A 21548-nucleotide genomic window follows, 5' to 3' on the forward strand; every position below is an offset into this window, starting at 1 on the left:
AACTGTGTGAAGAAATGTGGGCGATAGGGGGTGCTATCGTTCATTAAAAAAAAATAAAACTACTAAGGTTTTCACAGGATGTAACGATGTTAAAGCACAGCTTACAGACGTCCCGGCTTCCTTAAGAATGTGATATATTTTTTCACGGATATTAATAGACCTTCTATACAATCACTATTGATGTACTGGTGTTTACACTGTAGTGTCTTCATGTATAAAATGTTCCTTTTAGATGATGTGGCCTAACATGACCAATGAATCTCAGAGCTGAGGATCTACCTGCTGTTCTCCTTAAAACCATGTGTCCTTTTTTTCTGTTTGTTTTGATTAAAAACTGTTCATTTGTACTAAAAGCAGGCAGATCTGGAGAGCTGACTCTTGTCATGTTTCTGGTGACTTGGTTTATGTTAACGTTAAATCTTCTCGGGCAAAATGTGGAAAGAGTAAAAGGTTGTTTGTCGCTTTTTTAATTGTGAAGCTTAACCTGAATGAGAATGAGGCCTGCAACTGTTTTGTAAGTTTTTTAAACATCGACAAAAGTCTGTTAAAAAGTCTCAAATGTGACCGAAGTAAGAACCTGCATGTTTTTATCCAGAGATAAGCCCAAAAGGAAAGAAGGAACTAATGAGAGTGTGCTGAAGGTTTTATAAAATTAAATACCTGTAATATACATTTTGAAGAAAATGTATCTTTTATACTTTTCATGTGAATATTTTTTAAACCTTTCACAGTGTGTGTGATTGTGACAGGACATGAATAATAATAACAACCATGTTTTTGGGAGATTTTTTTTTTAAAATGTTTCCTTTCTTATTTGGTCAGTGAGTCGCATGATGTAAATGTGTAGTGTAAATAAATAAAAACAATCACTTTGGTAGCTAATTTGATTGAATACATTGTGACCAGTGGCTCTACTGTGGAGGGAGGCGGGAGTTATATACATAAGAAAATAATTTATGAAGAAATGGTCATTTTATTTGTAATTGTTTGCATACATTGTGTGTCTCATTAAACTCATACCGACAACTTACAACTCCAATGTTTTCTAAACCTCTACAGAGTGTGAACAACTGCATTTTTTTGTATTCAGTTTTATTTTATGTTACTTTATAACACCAGGCCTCTTGTGTAAACTGGATTTCACAAAAATAAACACCATTATGATTAAGACTGTCATTTAAAAGAACAATTCTACCTTTACCTTGACACACAATACTGATTAAATGTATTAAGTGTGTGGGTCTAACAAGTTTTGGCGCGTGACACATTAATAGTTGCACAAATGAAAAACCCTGAATGTTTTAGTTAAAAAAGGACGTTTTCTGCCACCCAGTGCTGGTCAAAGGAACTGCAGCGGTATTGTTCGTCTACTTTCAGATATTTGTATTGAGCCAAAGAAGATTTTCTTTCTATAAAAACTATTTTCTTGTTTCCTTTGATAATTGTATCTTTCATTTTATGTGAAAGAATTATATAAATGTACATTCCCCGATCAAAAACCTATGCAAACTCTAAGGAGAAAGACACATTTTTTTTAAATTGATAAATTATGTAAAGGAAACTTTAAAGATTATCTTGGAAACACTTTTAGTCCTAAACCAAGAAGAAAACGTGTCACTTTTCATTACTTTTTTGATTTTGGATTGATGTCCATTTCTAAGGTTTTGAAATGATATAAAATGATACACAGAAGTTGCCTGTTCTCCACTATGGAGGAATTGTGGTTTATCATCAATAATCACAAGAAAAACAATGGCCTTCAGCGGCTTTATTGTACATTCAACTACTGATATATAATCACAATATCAACATTCATTTAAATACACAGACACCCAAGCATTAAAGCAGTATCTGATGAATATAGATGTATTTATATTTGTTTTACACAGTATAGTTTCCACTCTTATTTTTGTATGTAAGGCAAAATAAATCATTAGAGCACACATCACACACACAAAAGGACATAATGAAAAACAACAACATTACATTAAAAAGATTAAATATAGGGTAAGAAATGTATTTGTACTTTGCTTATTTACATTTCATGCTATATCCTACTTCTACTACACTATATTTTGAATGCAGATATTGCACTTCTTTCTCCACTTCATTTATCTGACAACTTTAGTAACTAGTTACTGATTAAAATGATTATGAAATACAAAATATTAATGATCAAATTAATAAACTATGACAAAAATATATGTTAAGAATATATCCAGCAGCAGTATGTAAAGTAAATAAACTTAGCTTTAGCTTTACCTGTGATGAACACATTAATGTGTCAATAATTATAATCAGGTAATCTAATATATGATTATAGCATTGCTACTCTTACTTCAGTAAGATATGTGATTACTCCTTTCACCACCTGGGTACCCAAGTTGTGGTAATTTGAATTTTCTATAATATCAGTGCTGACTGAAACTCGACTTCTGAAAGTTAAAATGCTCTTCAGCTCAGACAGAGAGGCAGGAAGCAAAGGACGCATGAATTAGGACTTCTTGCAGCACCCCACCCTCAAATAATCGAATTTCCCACATGTGCTAATATGTAATATAGGCATGACAGCAGATCCACAACTGGAAGTAATAGAAATCGGATAGCCAATAGTGCATATGAAGGTACCAAGACTCATCACTGGCCTCCCGATTGTAAACAAAAGGAATGGAGGAAAGTAAAACAAGCCGACCATCACCAGGCTGTTGACGAGGGTCCTGATGGCTCTTTTCTTCTGCGGGTGGATGCTTCTTCTTCCATGGTCTGACTTAATTAATGTATGGAAGATGAAAGTATCACAGATACCAATTAGTACCATAGATATTACAAATGGAATGGTGGAAAAAATGCTAAAGTATAACCTGTAAATAAGAAAGTATACAATCCCATAAACAACCGTAAAAATCCAAACGATGCCAGCCATCACAACCCTGGGAGTAAGACCCTTCCTCTTGTGGTAGGTGATGGGATGAACCACGGCCAGGTAACAGTCCAGACAGATACAAGCCATCAGCAGGGGTCTCCCACAAGTGGACAACGCAAAGGTACAGTTCCAAGTTGCTTCAAGCGGCCAATTTTTCCAGATGAAATGATTCAAAAAGCCCAGAGGGATGAAGGCCAAGAAGACAATATCCATGATGCACAGGTTCAGTATGAAGAAATCATTTGGTGTGAAAGGGGTCCCTCTCTTGTAAGTCTTGAAGATCTCCCAGAGGATGGCAATGCATGCAGGAAAACCAAAAACAAAGGACAATATTGTAATAACAGCCCAAATATGTCTGCCCACTGCACGGCTTTCACAAACTTCAAAATCAAATGGTTCCCAGACAAATCCGGATGTGTCAGAGTTGTTGGCAAGACGCTTTGAAAAAGGATCAATCTGATACAACATCATTGAGCCGAGTTGTTGTGAGGATAGAAGACCTGAAAGAAATTTAAAAATGAATTAAAAAACATGAACAACATGCTGTGAGCAAGAACCCTGCATGGTTAAATACAAATAGTATGCACATTCTTCTCTTTGTTTGGTTTATCAGCTTAAGATTGACTGCACAATGTTTCATAAGAAAAGGACTCATACTGTACCTTTTTCAGAGCTTGTGTAGGGATGTTTTCACTGAGGTGCTGCTGTGTCTTGTTGCCTGTGGACGAAGTATCAAACATCTGTGAGAGACACTGCAAGTGTGAATGTATATCAGCCGTCAAACCTATGACCTGGTGTCAGTGGCACTCTTGCAAAACATGTACTTATGGAAAAGAGCAGAACCACAGAGGACCATGTTGAGAGACATATACAAAATGACCTTTTGTTTGTTTACACTGCACTGTCAGTAGATGTATTCTGACCTGACAGCAAGACAAAGCGAACATGATTCATGCTGGGGAGAGCATTAATATGTACATCATTTCATGGCAGTCCATCCAGTAATTGTTGTGCCAATCCATTACGTAGACGCCGAGTTAGTGGAGCACCAAGGTCCGTACTGTAGGATTCTCCCTCTGGATATTTGGTTCTTGGTGATCCTTCCAGATGTTGTTAGAATATTTCACTTAATTGTCTACTTGCTGGTGGCTCTTGAGTCAGAGAATCATCAAAGTCAGATAAATATATCCTCTGGGGATATAGGAATTTCATGGTGGCCCATCTAATAACATGCTTAAAGAGAACCACTACAAAACTTTAAATGATAATAACATCTATTATAGGTGCCACTAATAATAACTCAAAAGGACTTTTTACAAGTTAACAATACATCTGATCTTGAACAAGACATGTGAAGAAGTGGACATAATAACTGTGATGACAAAAATAGGTATGGGGACTATGTTTTTTAAAAGTCTCAATCAAGGCATTCAGGCAGTCACTATTGTTTTTTCTTTTCAAACAGCAGTTACACAAGATGGTACATTTGTGGGATGAAAACATTGTGAGCTCCCAGAACGGACAACACCGATGTCAATCACACAGCCTAAATAAAGCATGCCCTGCTTTATCGTTATTTCACTCTAAATGAGACCATAGTTTCCAAATCATGACATATTGAAATAGACTTAGAACTAAAGTCAGTGGAAAATGTTTACTGAGGTAATAAATAAACTGAGAAGTAGGGTTTTTTCTCATAGACTTCTATAGAACTATGTCTATTTGCAACCAGAGAAGTCACCATTGGCTGGCTATTAGGAAAAATGCAAGTTTAAAGCACTTGCTCATTGCTTGACACCTGAACTGAATAAATATCAAATGCTGTAATTATTTGATGTCAAACAATATGCAGAAATCTTTGTCGATCAAAGCAAAATCAAGGAAAAAATCCCACTAAAAACATGTCGTAATGAGATTCTAGCATGACATTTTCTATTATCTAAATATGCAAATGGTAAAAGCATTATTGAGTCAGGAGTATGGCTTATTTGAGAATTAAATTGGGTTTATCTCAACTTTCTATCATATCAGAGCTAACTAAAAATGACTTCTGAAGGTAAAATGTTTTTAAGCTTCTACAGCGACTAATTTTGTAAAGAGAGGCAGAAAGCAAAGGACGCATCATTTAAGACTTCCTGCAGCATCCAAGCCTCACACTATCCAATTTCCCACCATTTTTTAGGTGGATTATAGGCATGACAGCGGATCCCAAACTGGTAGTAATAGAAATCGGATAAACAATAATGCATACAAATGTATTATAACTCATCAGATTAGACACAATTCCTAAAAGAAGCACTGGAGGAAGGTAAGACAGGCTCATCATCACCAGGCTGTTGACGAGGGTCCTGATGGCTCTTTGCTTCTGGGGGTGGATGTTTTTTCTGCCAGGGTCTGACTTAATTAATGTATGGAAGATGAAAATATCACAGATAATTATTAGTACCATAGCTATAATGGATGGAGCACAAGAAATCACGCTGAAATTTAACCAGTTGTATATAATGTATAAAACACCAAAAACAACCGTCAAAATCCAAACGATGCCAGCCATCACCACCCTGGGAGTGAGACCCTTCCTATTGTGGTAGGTGATGGGATGAACCACGGCCAGGTAACAGTCCAGACAGATACAAGCCATCAGCAGGGGTCTCCCACAAGTGGACAAGGCAACGGTACAGTTCCAGAACAATTCGGCCTTCCGACTCATCCAGATGAAGTGATTCAAAAGTCCGGTAGGGATGAAGGCCAAGAAGATAACATCCATGATGGACAGGTTCAGTATGAAGAAATCATTTGGTGTGAGAGGGGTCCCTCTCTTGTAAGTCTTGAAGATCTCCCAGAGGATGGCAATAGATGCAGGAAAACCAAGAACAAAGGACAATATTGTAAAGAATAACCAAATATATTTGCCCTCTTCATGCCCTTCACACACATTAAAATACAATGCTGCCGACGAATGTGTGTCAGAGTTGTTGGTATGACGCTTGAAGGAAAGATCGATCTCAAACAACATCATGGGAAAAGTTGTAGATTAAAGACCTGCAAGAAAATTATACTTCTGTAGAGCATTGATATGAAGTCCACACACACTCACAAAACACTGCTAGCTAGAAGCTTCCATAGTAAACATAATGTAACTTCTATTGAGGCTTTAGAGTCTGGAATTTGTACTAACGTGCTACTGTGTCTTCTTGCCTTGATCGAACATCTGTGGGAGCTGCTGCATGTGTTTGTAGACTTTAACAAATGATTGAGCTGATGCCAGGCGCAGTTTTGCATATATTTATGAAAAAGAGCAGACCAACATGATATTCAAATTCTAAATTGCATCTCAATACCATTGCTTGAACACATTGAATGAATGATGCCATATAATATCCATTAACCTCTGTTCGTCAAAAGTGATGCAAATAATCATCATGCTCTGGCAAACAATGTGTTATGGAAACTCATTTATAAAACCCTGAGTGATGACCTGACAGACTCATGTTGTTTTAGCTGGTAGCAGGTGAGGGGAATAGGGTGCAACTTGAACATCCTGTATATTATAGGCAAAGTAGGTGTCACATCTTGGTTGTGTTAGTACAGATGTGCTATCATTGCTGATGAATGAATCCTGAAAGTATTGCTTAGGTTAATAAGAGGTCACTGAGTTAAATGAAAATGAGCATCTGTAGGCATTGGCAAACTACTAGGAGAATGCATTTCACACACTTCTATTAACAGGATGTAATAGAAGCCTGTGCAGGCCAGGGGGGAACATAATAAACACTAGTGATGTTTCTTTCTGGATTCAAAATAGGTGTATGTCCCAAATGGGGAAAATCCCGTGAAATTCAGCATTGCTGGCACAAAGGCAGCCTTTTTTCCCCAGAATTTGGAGCAAAGCTGCTGTAGTGGTGCATTCAGGGTATCTCGGAAACGTTCCCGATGTGAACTTGTGAGGGCATCTAGATGTTGTTGACATTCAAGTTGTGAGCAAATCACGCATCACATTAGTTATATATTGACTCTCTATAACCCAAACCCCTCAGTAAAAAGAATAAAAAAATATACTGTTTTACAAAAAATACATGTTGTGCATTTTGTTGTGCTTTATCATGATATATAGGATTTTCAGGCCATCTCTTTGGTAGCTAATTTGATTGAATACATTGTGACCAGTGGCTCTACTGTGGAGGGAGGCGGGAGTTATATACATAAGAAAATAATTTATGAAGAAATGGTCATTTTATTTGTAATTGTTTGCATATGTTACGGGTCCCCGATATGAGGACCACAGTAACGGTTATGATACCTGTAATGAGCAGGTGAGACAGGAGCAATGAGGACACGGGTTATTTGATTTCCTTCCAGATTGCTTCTACTGGTAGTTTTATTACACAAAATTATTTAAACATCTTAATTCTCTTAGGCATTTCAGTGTATTTACTTAATCATTCACTTTTCTGACAGCTCCATCAACACACATCCACTGTCAATAACCCCTTCTGTGACAAACACACATTTAAGCTGAACTTTACATTCACTAATCTTTTGTACCTTTCATCATGGGCGTAATTTCCACTGGGGACAGGGGGGACATGTCCCCCCCACTTTTCAAAATCCCGTTTGTGTCCCCCCCACTTTTCAAATGTGTTTATTTTTTACGCAAGCGGTCCTCGTCACGGAGGAGCGTCTGTGTGTGTGTGGCACGAGCGCATTTTGTGAGAGAGAGATAGAAAGAGAGAGAGACAGAGAGAGAGAGAGAGAGAGACAGAGAGTTACGGGGGTTGTTGTTAGCATTTGGTGCTAGCTCGGAGCTAACGGAGATTAGTAGCTGTTTCAACAATAAGGAGAGGGAGAGCTCTTTCCTGTCGGACTTTGAGAGACTGAGAGAGAGAGAGAAATAGAGAGAGAGAGAGACAGAGGGACAGAGAGAGAGAGAGTTACGTGGGTTGTTGTTAGCATCTGGTGCTAGCTCGGAGCTAACGGAGATTAGTAGCTGTTTCAACAATAAGGAGAGGGAGAGCTCTTTCCTGTCGGACTTTGAGAGACTGAGAGAGAGAAATAGAGAGAGAGACAGAGGGACAGAGAGAGAGACTGAGAGAGTTACGTGGGTTGTTGTTAGCATCTGGTGCTAGCTCGGAGCTAACGGAGATTAGAAGCTGTTTCAACAATAAAGAGAGGGAGAGCTCTTTCCTGTCGGACTTTGAGAGACTGAGAGAGAGAAATAGAGAGAGAGACAGAGGGACAGAGAGAGAGACTGAGAGAGTTACGTGGGTTGTTGTTAGCATCTGGTGCTAGCTCGGAGCTAACGGAGATTAGAAGCTGTTTCAACAGTAAGGAGAGGAGTAGAGGGAGAGCTCTCTCCTGGGGGACTGAGAGAGATCACGTCCGCTCAGTGAGGTAAAGGACTCTGAGGGATTAGGTTGTAAACTGTAGTCTAAGTTATCTCAGTGGGTCTCAAACGGTTTGGTCATCTATGTAAACAAATATTTCCATCTATGTAATATTAGTTGTATATAAAATAAGTTAAGAAATCCTTCCAATGTATACTATAGGTCAGTACAAAAATAAAAAACACAGTTTGAAAGGGGAGTGATTAGTCAAATATGCATAAATAAAAAGAAAGAATGCAGACTAGGTAAAATAAAGATAAAGAGAGGAGTTGATCAAATATGTGTTATTGCTTGTGAGCATATTATAATGGTTTTTTGATTATTGAAATATATACAGTTCTGTTTCATTTGATTGTTGAGAGCTGTATCCATAAATCTCTTAATGTTGCCCTCAAAGTGCACCAGATTGATGCATTCAACTTCAATTTAAAGACAAAAATCTTCCCGGGGGTGCATGCCCCCGGACCCCCCAACAGGAGGTAAGGTCATCTCAAATAAAACAGGTTCACATGGATAGGATACTAGATACGTGTGCACACTCATTATATACACTACACATTTTCTTGGATTTGTTAACACTATAGTCCCTAATATATTTGTAGAAAGGCAGGAAATGGAATTAAATTGAGAAAATGTTTCATTGCGGAGGACCCCCTGTTTTGTGTCCTCCCCACTTCTCAAACAAAGTTACACCATTGCCTTTCATACATCTTGTTTTACAGTATTAAACCTGTATTAAATATCCCTTGAAACTGTCATTTCGACTATTACCCTTCTGCCATTCGCAATGCATTGCAATAGGTCACTAAAATGCATTTCAACAGAATCATAATGCTACAAACACTACAGCAGGGGTATTCAACTAAAATTCAACGAGGTCCAGTTAGAGAAAATCTCCCCATGCAAAGGTCCGGAACATCAAAATGTCTAAGTTGCTTTATGAATTAGTGTGATATATATTGAAGTAACTGTAGCTTTATCAACGTCTGCATGTAATCAACAACTGACTGCCAATCAAATAAAGAATAGATAAATAGAGAAAAAAAAATGTGTGCATCTTAAAAGTGCTTAATTTTAGATAAATAAAATAAAGTGTAGCAGCAGCTTGCGTTTCCCTTTTTCTTTGTTAACCGTTTCACATCATGACTTAACAGTTTCAGCCGATTATAGAACAATATCAGTCTTTACACATCATAACAATTGAACAGTTTTAAAGTTTCTCTTTCTTTCCCTCTTATATTGCAGTCCCTCACTCACTTTTTATTAATTCAGTGCGAGAATTGAGCTCGAGCTTGTCCTGCCAGGAGTTTAAATCTGGGCTGAAATGGTGTCAGGGCCATTCTCATACACACTAGTGATGTGTCGGTCGCGAACGAGCCGGCTCAAAGAGCCGGCTCTTTTAAGTGAACGACGGGAGCCGGCTCGCGCCCGCGAACGAGCCGTTTTTTTGCTTTTGTTATTTTTTACAATACAATACAATACAAGACAGAATGATATGATGATCTCCGCGCTACAGCTGCTCCGTGCATGCATGCAGTGGCATGTAATATCCAAGGACTAGAGACTGTTGGATGCTGCTGTTTTGAGCATTGCAATACATTTATTTGTATTATGTTATTTATTTATGATTAACCTTGGGCTCAGCAAAGATTTGATGTCAGCTGTTGCTGTCTTTTTTTCTATAGTTAATACTGAAATAGAGCCCTGCTGTTTTGTCAGGGCCTTTTCTTTAAATATAATTTTAAAATGTCGATACAGTAGCCCCCTTTTTTAAATGTCTATGCTTAAGTTTTTATAGGTGTTGCTATCTGCTTTGTGTAGCGTGGTTCTACAAGTAAGTCTGTGCATTCATTGGGTGGTATCAGAGAGATACAAGGGTCTGTAAATGCAATGAAAACAATTGGCCACATGCAGCAAATAATTGATATTAAACATGTAATTTTTACTTGTGAATACTTCAGTACAAAGGATGTATTGAATAATTTAAGTGATATGTGTACACATATAAATCATTAGTCAAAACAGGGCTACATTTGATTGAATTATAAAAGGTATAATATGTGGTAAACTGAAGAGCCGTTTGGGAGCCGAAAGAGCCGGCTCTTCTTGGTGAGCCGAGCCAAATGATCCGGCTCACCAAGAAGAGCCGGAATTCCCATCACTAATACACACATGCAGGTGCTCATTGGTTAGCCTCGGTTAGCCTGCCCTGGAACGATATTTAGTTTTAATTTTTATCCTGGTGGACTGATCATATTGGGCTCTGAGACTGCTTATTTTTTGTGACCTCAGTCCTGACTTGAGAGGGAATGTTTGGTCAAACACTTTGTGTTTTGTCTCATAGTGGCGTTTTGACACTTTTAATGAGCGCCACGGTCTCTGAACAAATGAGACACACTGGCTCTGTGCTCCCAGTGGGCAGGATGAACATGAATGAGTCCACTCAGGGTTAAAAGCTCTGTTCTCACTGTCCACTTTCCTCTTCTTGGAGAGCGCCATGTGTAATTATTTGTCTCTCCCTGTCTGCCGCTAACACGCCTGTTCACTCTCCTCTCCGTCTTCTCTCCCTGTATCGCTAATTATTCTCTTTACTCACTTTCCTCTCCGCTTCTATCTGCCGCGCTCTCATCTCTTCTTCTGTGTTTCTCTCCCTGTATCGCTCACTCGTCTCTTTCGCCCCCTGTCGGCGGCGGTTAAAATAGAATCGCCCCGTCAAAATTGAAATCCCCTATTAATGTATTGATTATAGGTCCGGGTCCGTATAGGTCGGCGTCTGGGTCCGGATCCGGACCGCGGTCCGCCTGTTGCCGACCCCTGCACTACAGCATACTTGTGTAACAAACATCCAGTATAACACTACCTAAACTATACCTTTCACAAGGTGCATATTTATTCATAACTTTGTGGTGATTGACATTATCCACCCACAGATCTATGGGTTGGGGTATTGTTCTCTTCCCGTGCATGAAGTTGTTGACATGAAGTTCAGATGCTAAATAAAAGTCTAGCTTGTTCATTTGATACCCCGCCTCCGACTCCCGTCTCTCGGCACCACATTGGTGACCCCGACGAAAGTCTCGCTGAAGGATCCGAGACTGTTCAGAACATGGCAAATAACGCCGTTTTTTTCAAACTGCCGGAGTTTTGGGAGACATCTGCGGCTGCATGGTTCGCTCAGGCGGAGGCTCAGTTCGCCCTCCGCGGAGTTACTGATGACGCAGCGCGCTATTTTCACGTCGTTTCGGCGCTGGGGAGCTCCACTGCGACCCGGACGGTGGGTTTTATCACATCTCCCCCTGCCCAGGATAAATATGTGCGGTAATTACGCCGTTCGGGCTTTTCGAGTTCCTGCGTATGCCTTTTGGACTTAAGAACGCTGCTCAGTCCTTTCAGCGGCTGATGGATTCGGCGCTCAGAGACATGCCATTCATCTTCGTCTATTTAGACGACATCCTGGTCGCCAGCTCCTCCTCCGAAGAGCACCAGGCACATCTCCGGGTCCTTTTCGCAAGGCTCGACCAACACGGCCTGATTATCAACCCGGCGAAGTGTCAGTTCGGGTTGTCCTCCATCCAATTCCTCGGGCACCTCATCAACAAGGGTGGGGCCGCCCCCCTCCCGTCGAAAGTGGAGACCGTGTCCGCCTTTCCACGACCGCCTACAGCTCGGGCGCTCCGGGAGTTCCTTGGGATGGTGACGTTTTATCACCGGTTCATCCGCCGGGCGGCCCACACGATGCGCCCGCTGTACGAGGCCCTCAAGGACAAGTCCCCCGGCCAGGCCATAGACTGGACGGCTGAGAGGGAGGTTGCTTTCGACGCCACCAAAGCCGCCCTGAGCGAAGCCGCCATGTTGGCTCACCCGTCGCACGGGGCCCCCATCGCTATCACCACCGACGCGTCTGACTACCCGGTGGGCGCGGTGCATGAACAATGGGTCGACGGCGCCTGGCAACCGCTCGCCTTTTTCAGCCGCCAGTTGACTCCCAGGGAGCGCAAGTACAGCGCTTTCGACAGAGAACTCCTTGGTCTCTATTTGGCGGTTCGCCACTTCCGTTTCCTGCTGGAAGGCCGGGAGTTTGCGGCGTTCGTGGATCACAAGCCGCTTACCTTCTGCATGTCCAAGGTGACCGAGCCGTGGTCCGCCCGACAGCAACGCCAGCTTTCGTACATCTCCGAGTACACCACGGACATTCGACAAATCGCTGGCAAGGCTAACGTGGTCGCGGACTGCCTCTCCAGAGCGGTTGTCGGGGCTGTGCAGCTGGGCCTCGATTACCTCCGCATGGGCGCTGACCAGGCCTCTGACCACGGGGTCCAAACCCTCAAGGCCTCGGTCACGGGATTACGCCTGGAGGAGGTCACGGTCGGTGACTCGGGCGCGAAGCTGTGGTGTGACGTCTCCACGGGCCATCCTCGGCCGCTGGCCGTTTTTGAGGCGGTTCACAATCTTTCCCACCCCGGTAGGAAGCCGTCCGTGAGGTTGTTGTCGCAGAAGTTCGTGTGGCAGGGGCTTAAGAAGGACGTGAGGTCCTGGGTCGACTCATGCGTGGCCTGTCAACGGGCCAAAGTCCACCGCCATACTAGGGCCCCTTTTGAACTTTTTGCGGTTCCTGAGAGGAGGTTTGACCATGTCAATGTCGACCTCGTAGGTCCGCTTCCCCCCTCTCACGGTTTCACCTACCTGTTTACGATGGTGGACAGGACGACCCGCTGACCCGAGGCCGTTCCCCTCACCTCGACGTCAGCTTCCGACGTCGCCCGCGCTTTCATCGGCACGTGGGTGGCGCGTTTCGGGACCCCGTCTGACCTCTCCTCTGACCGCGGTTCTCAGTTCACCTCGGAGCTGTGGAACGCTGTTGCTGTGGGTTTGGGGGTCAAGCTGCACCGCACCACCGCTTATCACCCCCAGGCTAACGGATTGTGTGAGCGGTTTCACCGATCCATGAAGGCGTCGCTGCGTGCCGGCTTGACAGACGGCAACTGGGTGGATAAGCTCCCATGGGTTATGCTCGGCCTCAGGTGTGCCCCCAAAGAAGACCTGCAGTCCTCGTCGGCGGAGCTCGTTTATGGCCAGACGCTACGGGTCCCCGGGGAATTCATTCCCACCGCCACTGTGCCCTGGTCTGCGGCCGGGCAGCGCTCCTCCCTGCTGGAGACCGCCGGGACATTCGCACCCGTCCCAACGTCGCAGCACAGCAGCCCAGCTTTCCGGGTGTCCCCCGGATTACGGTCGGCGGATTTCGTTTTTATTCACCACAACGCCCACCGCGGCCCCCGTACGACGGTCCGTTCAGGGTCATACGTCACGAGGACAAGAGCCTGGTGGTGGACATTGGTGGCAGGCCTGAGACTGTGTCCGTTGATCGGGTTAAGCCTGCTCATGTGGACGTTTGCAGGCCGTTGGAGTTGGCTTTGCCCCCACATCGGGGCCGCCCTCCCATGGCCCGCCCCCCGCCCCCTGTGGGGATGCCCTCGCCCTCGTTGGCGCCCCTGCCCCTGCCCTCGCCTGCGGCCCCGCCCTCCTCGGCCCCTGTGGTCCGTACGCGCCGGGGTCGGGTGGTACTTCCTCCCAGGCACGAGGATTTTGACTATGGGTGAATTCTGGGGGGGCTTGTGTGGTGATTGACATTATCCACCCACAGATCTATGGGTTGGGGTATTGTTCCGCACGGACATTTTAGTGAGGCGGACTTACTGTTTCCGCCGGTATTCTCTTCCCGTGCATGAAGTTGTTGACATGAAGTTCAGATGCTAAATAAAAGTCTAGCTTGTTCATTTGATACCCCGCCTCCGACTCCCGTCTCTCGGCACCACAACTTCATTCATAACTACACATGTATGGAAATATTTAGTGGGCGGGAGCCTTCAGACACACTATCTCACTCGCACCATCTCCGTGTCAGACCCATAGACTGTGGGTGTTTCTCAATCGCGAGTAAAGCTGCTTCAGAGCCACTATTTCAAGCATACTACGTCATCGAGTGCCGCCGAAGTACTGTTCCAATCTCTAGTATACTTGGAAATCTACCGAGCCCGGCGTACTCCGTTTGGAGAAATATCGAGTCTGCACATGAGTAGACTTCGCGGTCTTAAAATCCCCACAATGCTTTGCGCACGGACCAATTTCCCCAAATCTGTGGCGGAAGATGTAAGGCGGGGCCTCTCATATGACGCACACCTGCACACTTGCTAGCGTGTTCCACACTTCGTTTTCCGAATGCCAGGAAGTATTCTTGACTCGCTTCTGAAGCAAGATGCTCGGCAGACATGTGCTACCAAGCAAGCGTACTCGCGATTGAGAAACACCCTGTATATAAAGGTCAGACCACGTTATCCCCAAGATGGCGCCGCACGGGGAAAGCTAAGCTAATACGCACACACATTCATACTCTTTTAAACATGTAAACAGCGCTACAAACACTCCACACTTTTAGTGGGCCGTCACACACCATATACGCAAACATTATGGGGGGTTCATATGATTTGTGCACCTTTTACCAACCTGTAATGAGCAGGTGAGACAGGAACAATGAGGACACGGACGGTTTATTTGGTTTCCTTCCAGATTGCTTCTGAGGAAATACCGGAAGTCCGTCCCTCTAACCCAGGGGTGGGCATTTTACGGCCCGCGGGCCACATCCGGCCCGTTGGCCGGCCTTGGCCGGCCCGTGTGAGGTTGATCATAAATTATAACATAATGAAAAAAAACAGCAACCTTTTCAAAATAAAAGCAACACAGCTGTATTGCTTGCATGGCGTAAATACTTTTCTAACTGTGTTGCTTTTATTTTGAAAAGGAAGCTGCTGTTTTTTTTATTTATTTACGTAAACGCGCATGCCGTAACAGCTACGAGTGATGCTGGCCGGCTAGTCCTCGAAATGTCCGCTAAGGGCAAAAAAAGAAACTGAATACTAAAAATGACTTCTGAAGGTAAAATGTTTTTAAGCTTCTACAGCGACTACTTTTGTAAAGAGAGGCAGAAAGCAAAGGACGCATCATTTAAGACTTCCTGCAGCATCCAAGCCTCACACTATCCAATTTCCCACAATTTTTTAGGTGGATTATAGGCATGACAGCGGATCCCAAACTGGAAATAATAGAAATCAGATAACCAATAATGCATACAGATGTACTCATCAGATTAGACCCAATTTCTAAAAGAAGCACTGGAGGAAGGTAAGACAGGCTCATCATCACCAGGCTGTTGACGAGGGTCCTGATGGCTCTTTGCTTCTGGGGGTGGATGTTTTTTCTGCCAGGGTCTGACTTGATTAATGTATGGAAGATGAAAATATCACAGATAATTATTAGTACCATAGCTATAATGGATGGAGCACAAGAAATCACGTTGAAATGTAACCATTCGTATATAATGTATAAAACACCAAAAACAACCGTCAAAATCCAAACGATGCCAGCCATCACCACCCTGGGAGTGAGACCCTTCCTATTGTGGTAGGTGATGGGATGAACCACGGCCAGGTAACAGTCCAGACAGATACAAGCCATCAGCAGGGGTCTCCCACAAGTGGACAAGGCAAAGGTACTGTTCAAGAACACTTCGGCCTTCCGACTCATCCAGACGAAGTGATTGAAAATTCCGGGAGGGATGAAGGCCAAGAAGATAACATCCATGATGGACAGGTTCAGTATGAAGAAATCATTTGGTGTGAGAGGGGTCCCTCTCTTGTAAGTCTTGAAGATCTCCCAGAGGATGGCAATAGATGCAGGAAAACCAAGAACAAAGGACAATATTGTAAAAAATAACCAAATATATTTGCCCTCTTCATGCCCTTCAAACACATTAAAATCCAATGCTGCCGACCCATGTGTGTCAGAGTTGTTGGAATGACGCTTGAAGGAAAGATCGATCTCAAACAACATCATGGGAAAAGTTGTAGATTAAAGACCTGCAAGAAAATGATACTTCTGTAGAGCATTGATAAGAAGTCCACACACACTCACAAAATACTGCTAGCTAGAAGCTTCCATAGTAAACATAATGTAACTTCTATTGAGGCTTTAGAGTCTGGAATTTGTACTAACGTGCTACTGTGTCTTCTTGCCTTGATCGAACATCTGTGGGAGCTGCTGCATGTGTTTGTAGACTTTAACAAATTATTGAGCTGATGCCAGGCGCAGTTTTGCAAATATTTATGAAAAATAGCCAACATGATATTCAAATTCTAAATTGCATCTCAATACCATTGCTTGATAAATATTGTAATGTTTAAGTGAACACATTGAATGAATGATGCCATAGAATATCCATTAACCTCTGTTCGTCAAAAGTGATGCAAATAATCATCATGCAATGTGTTATGGAAACTCATTTATAAAACCCTGAGTGATGACCTGACAGACTCATGTTGTTTTAGCTGCTAGCAGGTGAGGGGAATAGGGTGCAACTTGAACATCCTGTATATTATAGGCAAAGTAGGTGTCACATCTTGGTTGTGTTAGTACAGATGTGCTATCATTGCTGATGAATGAATCCTGAAAGTATTGCTTAGGTTAATAAGAGGTCACTGAGTTAAATGAAAATGAGCATCTGTAGGCATTGGCAAACTACTAGGAGAATGCATTTCACACACTTCTATTAACAGGATGTAATAGAAGCCTGTGCAGGCCAGGGGGGAACATAATAAACACTAGTGATATTTCTTTCTGGATTCAAAATAGGTGTATGTCCCAAATGGGGAAAATCCCGTGAAATTCAGCATTGCTGGCACAAAGGCAGCCTTTTTTCCCCAGAATTTGGAGCAAAGCTGCTGTCGTGGTGCATTCAGGGTATCTCGGAAACGTTCCCGATGTGAACTTGTGAGGGCATCTAGATGTTGTTGACATTCAAGTTGTGAGCAAATCACGCATCACATTAGTTATATATTGACTCTCTATAACCCAAACCCCTCAGTAAAAAGAATAAAAAAATATACTGTTTTACAAAAAATACATGTTGTGCATTTTGTTGTGCTTTATCATGATATATAGGATTTTCAGGCCATCTCTTTGGTAGCTAATTTGATTGAATACATTGTGACCAGTGGCTCTACTGTGGAGGGAGGCGGGGAGTTATATACATAAGAAAATTTATGAAGAAATGGTCATTTTATTTGTAATTGTTTGCATATGTTACGGGTCCCCGATATGAGGACCACAGTAACGGTTATGATACCTGTAATGAGCAGGTGAGACAGGAGCAATGAGGACACGGGTTATTTGATTTCCTTCCAGATTGCTTCTACTGGTAGTTTTTATTACACAAAATTATTTAAACATCTTAATTCTCTTATGCATTTCAGTGTATTTACTTAATCATTCACGTTTCTGACAGCTCCATCAACACACATCCACTGTCAATAACCCCTTCTGTGACAAACACACATTTAAGCTGAACTTTACATTCACTAATCTTTTGTACCTTTCATCATGGGCGTAATTTCCACTGGGGACAGGGGGGACATGTCCCCCCCCACTTTTCAAAATCCCGTTTGTGTCCCCCCCCACTTTTCAAATGTGTTTATTTTTTACGCAAGCGGTCCTCGTCACGGAGGAGCGTCTGTGTGTGTGTGGCACGAGCGCATTTTGTGAGAGAGAGATAGAAAGAGAGAGAGACAGAGAGAGAGAGAGACAGAGAGTTACGGGGATTGTTGTTAGCATTTGGTGCTAGCTCGGAGCTAACGGAGATTAGTAGCTGTTTCAACAATAAGGAGAGGGAGAGCTCTTTCCTGTCGGACTTTGAGAGACTGAGAGAGAGAGAGAAATAGAGAGAGAGACAGAGAGAGACAGAGGGACAGAGAGAGAGAGAGTTACGTGGGTTGTTGTTAGCATCTGGTGCTAGCTCGGAGCTAACAGAGATTAGTAGCTGTTTCAACAATAAGGAGAGGGAGAGCTCTTTCCTGTCGGACTTTGAGAGACTGAGAGAGAGAAATAGAGAGAGGGACAGAGAGAGAGACTGAGAGAGTTACGTGGGTTGTTGTTAGCATCTGGTGCTAGCTCGGAGCTAACAGAGATTAGAAGCTGTTTCAACAATAAAGAGAGGGAGAGCTCTTTCCTGTCGGACTTTGAGAGACTGAGAGAGAGAAATAGAGAGAGAGACAGAGGGACAGAGAGAGAGACTGAGAGAGTTACGTAGGTTGTTGTTAGCATCTGGTCCTAGCTCGGAGCTAACGGAGATTAGAAGCTGTTTCAACAGTAAGGAGAGGAGTAGAGGGAGAGCTCTCTCCTGGGGGACTGAGAGAGATCACGTCCGCTCAGTGAGGTAAAGGACTCTGAGGGATTAGGTTGTAAACTGTAGTCTAAGTTATCTCAGTGGGTCTCAAACGGTTTGGTCATCTATGTAAACAAATATTTCCATCTATGTAATATTAGTTGTATATAAAATAAGTTAAGAAATCCTTCCAATGTGTACTATAGGTCAGTACAAAAATAAAAAACACAGTTTGAAAGGGGAGTGATTAGTCAAATATGCATAAATAAAAAGAAAGAATGCAGACTAGGTAAGATAAAGATATAGAGAGGAGTTTATCAAATATGTGTTATTGCTTGTGAGCATATTATAATGGTTTTTTGATTATTGAAATATATACAGTTCTGTTTCATTTGATTGTTGAGAGCTGTATCCATAAATCTCTTAATGTTGCCCTCAAAGTGCACCAGATTGATGCATTCAACTTCAATTTAAAGACAAAAATCTTCCCGGGGGTGCATGCCCCCAGACCCCCCAACAGGAGGTAAGGTCATCTCAAATAAAACAGGTTCACATGGATAGGATACTAGATACGTGTGCACACTCATTATATACACTACACATTTTCTTGGATTTGTTAACACTATAGTCCCCAATATATTTGTAGAAAGGCAGGAAATGGAATTAAATTGAGAAAATGTTTCATTGCGGAGGACCCCCTGTTTTGTGTCCCCCCCCACTTCTCAAACCAAAGTTACACCATTGCCTTTCATACATCTTGTTTTACAGTATTAAACCTGTATTAAATATCCCTTGAAACTGTCATTTAGACTATTACCCTTTTGCCATTCGCAATGCATTGCAATAGGTCACTAAAATGCATTTCAACTATAATCATTATGCTACAAACACTACAGCATACTTGTGTAACAAACATCCAGTATAACACTACCTAAACTATACCTTTCACAAGGTGCATATTTATTCATAACTTTGTGGTGATTGACATTATCCACCCACAGATCTATGGGTTGGGGTATTGTTCCGCACGGACATTTTAGTGAGGCGGACTTACTGTTTCCGCCGGTATTCTCTTCCCGTGCATGAAGTTGTTGACATGAAGTTCAGATGCTAAATAAAAGTCTAGCTTGTTCATTTGATACCCCGCCTCCGACTCCCGTCTCTCGGCACCACATTGGTGACCCCGACGAAAGTCTCGTTGAAGGATCCGAGACTGTTCAGAACATGGCAAATAACGCCGTTTTTTTCAAACTGCCGGAGTTTTGGGAGACATCTGCGGCTGCATGGTTCGCTCAGGTGGAGGCTCAGTTCGCCCTCCGCGGAGTTACTGATAACGCAGCGCGCTATTTTCACGTGGTTTCGGCGCTGGGGAGCTCCACTGCGACCCGGACGGTGGGTTTTATCACATCTCCCCCTGCCCAGGATAAATATGTGCGGGTAATTACGCCGTTCGGGCTTTTCGAGTTCCTGCGTATGCCTTTTGGACTTAAGAACGCTGCTCAGTCCTTTCAGCGGCTGATGGATTCGGCGCTCAGAGACATGCCATTCATCTTCGTCTATTTAGACCAGTGGTTCCCAAACGGTGTGCCGCGGCACACTGGTGTGCCGTGAGGCAAGTCCGGGTGTGCCGTGGGATTTTGTGACAACCATACGTTATTATTGCAATATACAACTACACAAAAATAATTATTTTTAATTTACTATATCAGTACTTTGTATGCACTCATTTCATAATACAGAGGCAAACTCTATACCTAAAAACAATTCTTTAAAAAAAATCCTCACAGAACCCCATATTTCGCTGTTAACGCAGTTGCAGGTGGGAATTATAAGACCGTGACACATCGAAGGCTGAAGGACGACATTAAAACAGAGAAACACGCAAGAGGGAAAATGGAGCGCTTTCTTGTGCGGAGCAAACCACCAACTACCAGTGCAGAGACTGCCGACAACCCACCACCGAAAGAAAAGAGGAAAAAAACTGTCAGCAGACAGTATCATGAAAGTTACCTGTCTTATGGCTTCAGTGGCGAGCGGCAGATTTTCCCTACAAATAGACGAACCTACTGACATAAGTGGGGCTGCCCAACTTCTGGCAAACGTCAGATATGTTGATGCTGACAAGGGATGCCAGAAACTGACCATGATCAAATTCGAAAATCGGACAGCCCTGGCGAATATTACTCGATTATTCGCCGCATTAGTCTATATTTTGGTTGAAACTAAGCCAGAAAAAAGAAAAGACAAACATAAATAATAATAAAAATATATATAAATAAAATCGAATTTTAAAAATAATTTTCGATTATGGAGACTGTAACAAATATTCGAAAAATCGAATAATCGCTGGCATCCCTAATGCTGACTCTATCAAAGAGACGTTTTTCTTTTGCAAAGAAATGGAAAGCCATACTACGGGAGAAGAAATATTCAGGGTAACTAATAACTATTTAAAAGAGAACAGTCTGACCTGGAATATGTGCGTCAGTCTTTGCACAGATTGTGCGGCAAGCATGACGGGGAGAGTGAAGGATTTATTGCTAAGGTGAGAGCACAAAACCCACATATCGTGACAAACCACTGCATTTTGCATAGAGAGGCATTAGTTGCCAAAACCATGCCCCCGGAGTTGACTGAGGTGCTGAATCAGGCTGTGCAGATGGTGAATTACATCAAATCAAGGCCCCTGAAATCTCGCCTCTTCTCCCAGCTGTGCGCCGAGATGGGAGCCGACCACCAAAGCCTGATCCTCCACAATTTTTAATGTTGTGACCTGACTGGTTTAAATGAGTGTGTTGCTGCTTTGATGAAGCCTAATTTGATAAAGTTTCAAATTAATTTCTGAAATATTTCGTTAATAATATTTCATGAGTAATATAGTTGTCTTTGTCACATTTTATTTGGCATTAGTAAATAATTATGCACATTTACAGATATTTTTACATGATATGAGTGATAACACGTGTTTTAGGGCTATTTTGCACAATAGGTGTGCCTTGAGATTTTTACTTGTCCTTTGGTGTGCCTT

The sequence above is a fragment of the Trematomus bernacchii genome, unplaced genomic scaffold (assembly GCF_902827165.1).
Source record: "Trematomus bernacchii unplaced genomic scaffold, fTreBer1.1, whole genome shotgun sequence".
Classification (NCBI taxonomy): domain Eukaryota; kingdom Metazoa; phylum Chordata; class Actinopteri; order Perciformes; family Nototheniidae; genus Trematomus; species Trematomus bernacchii.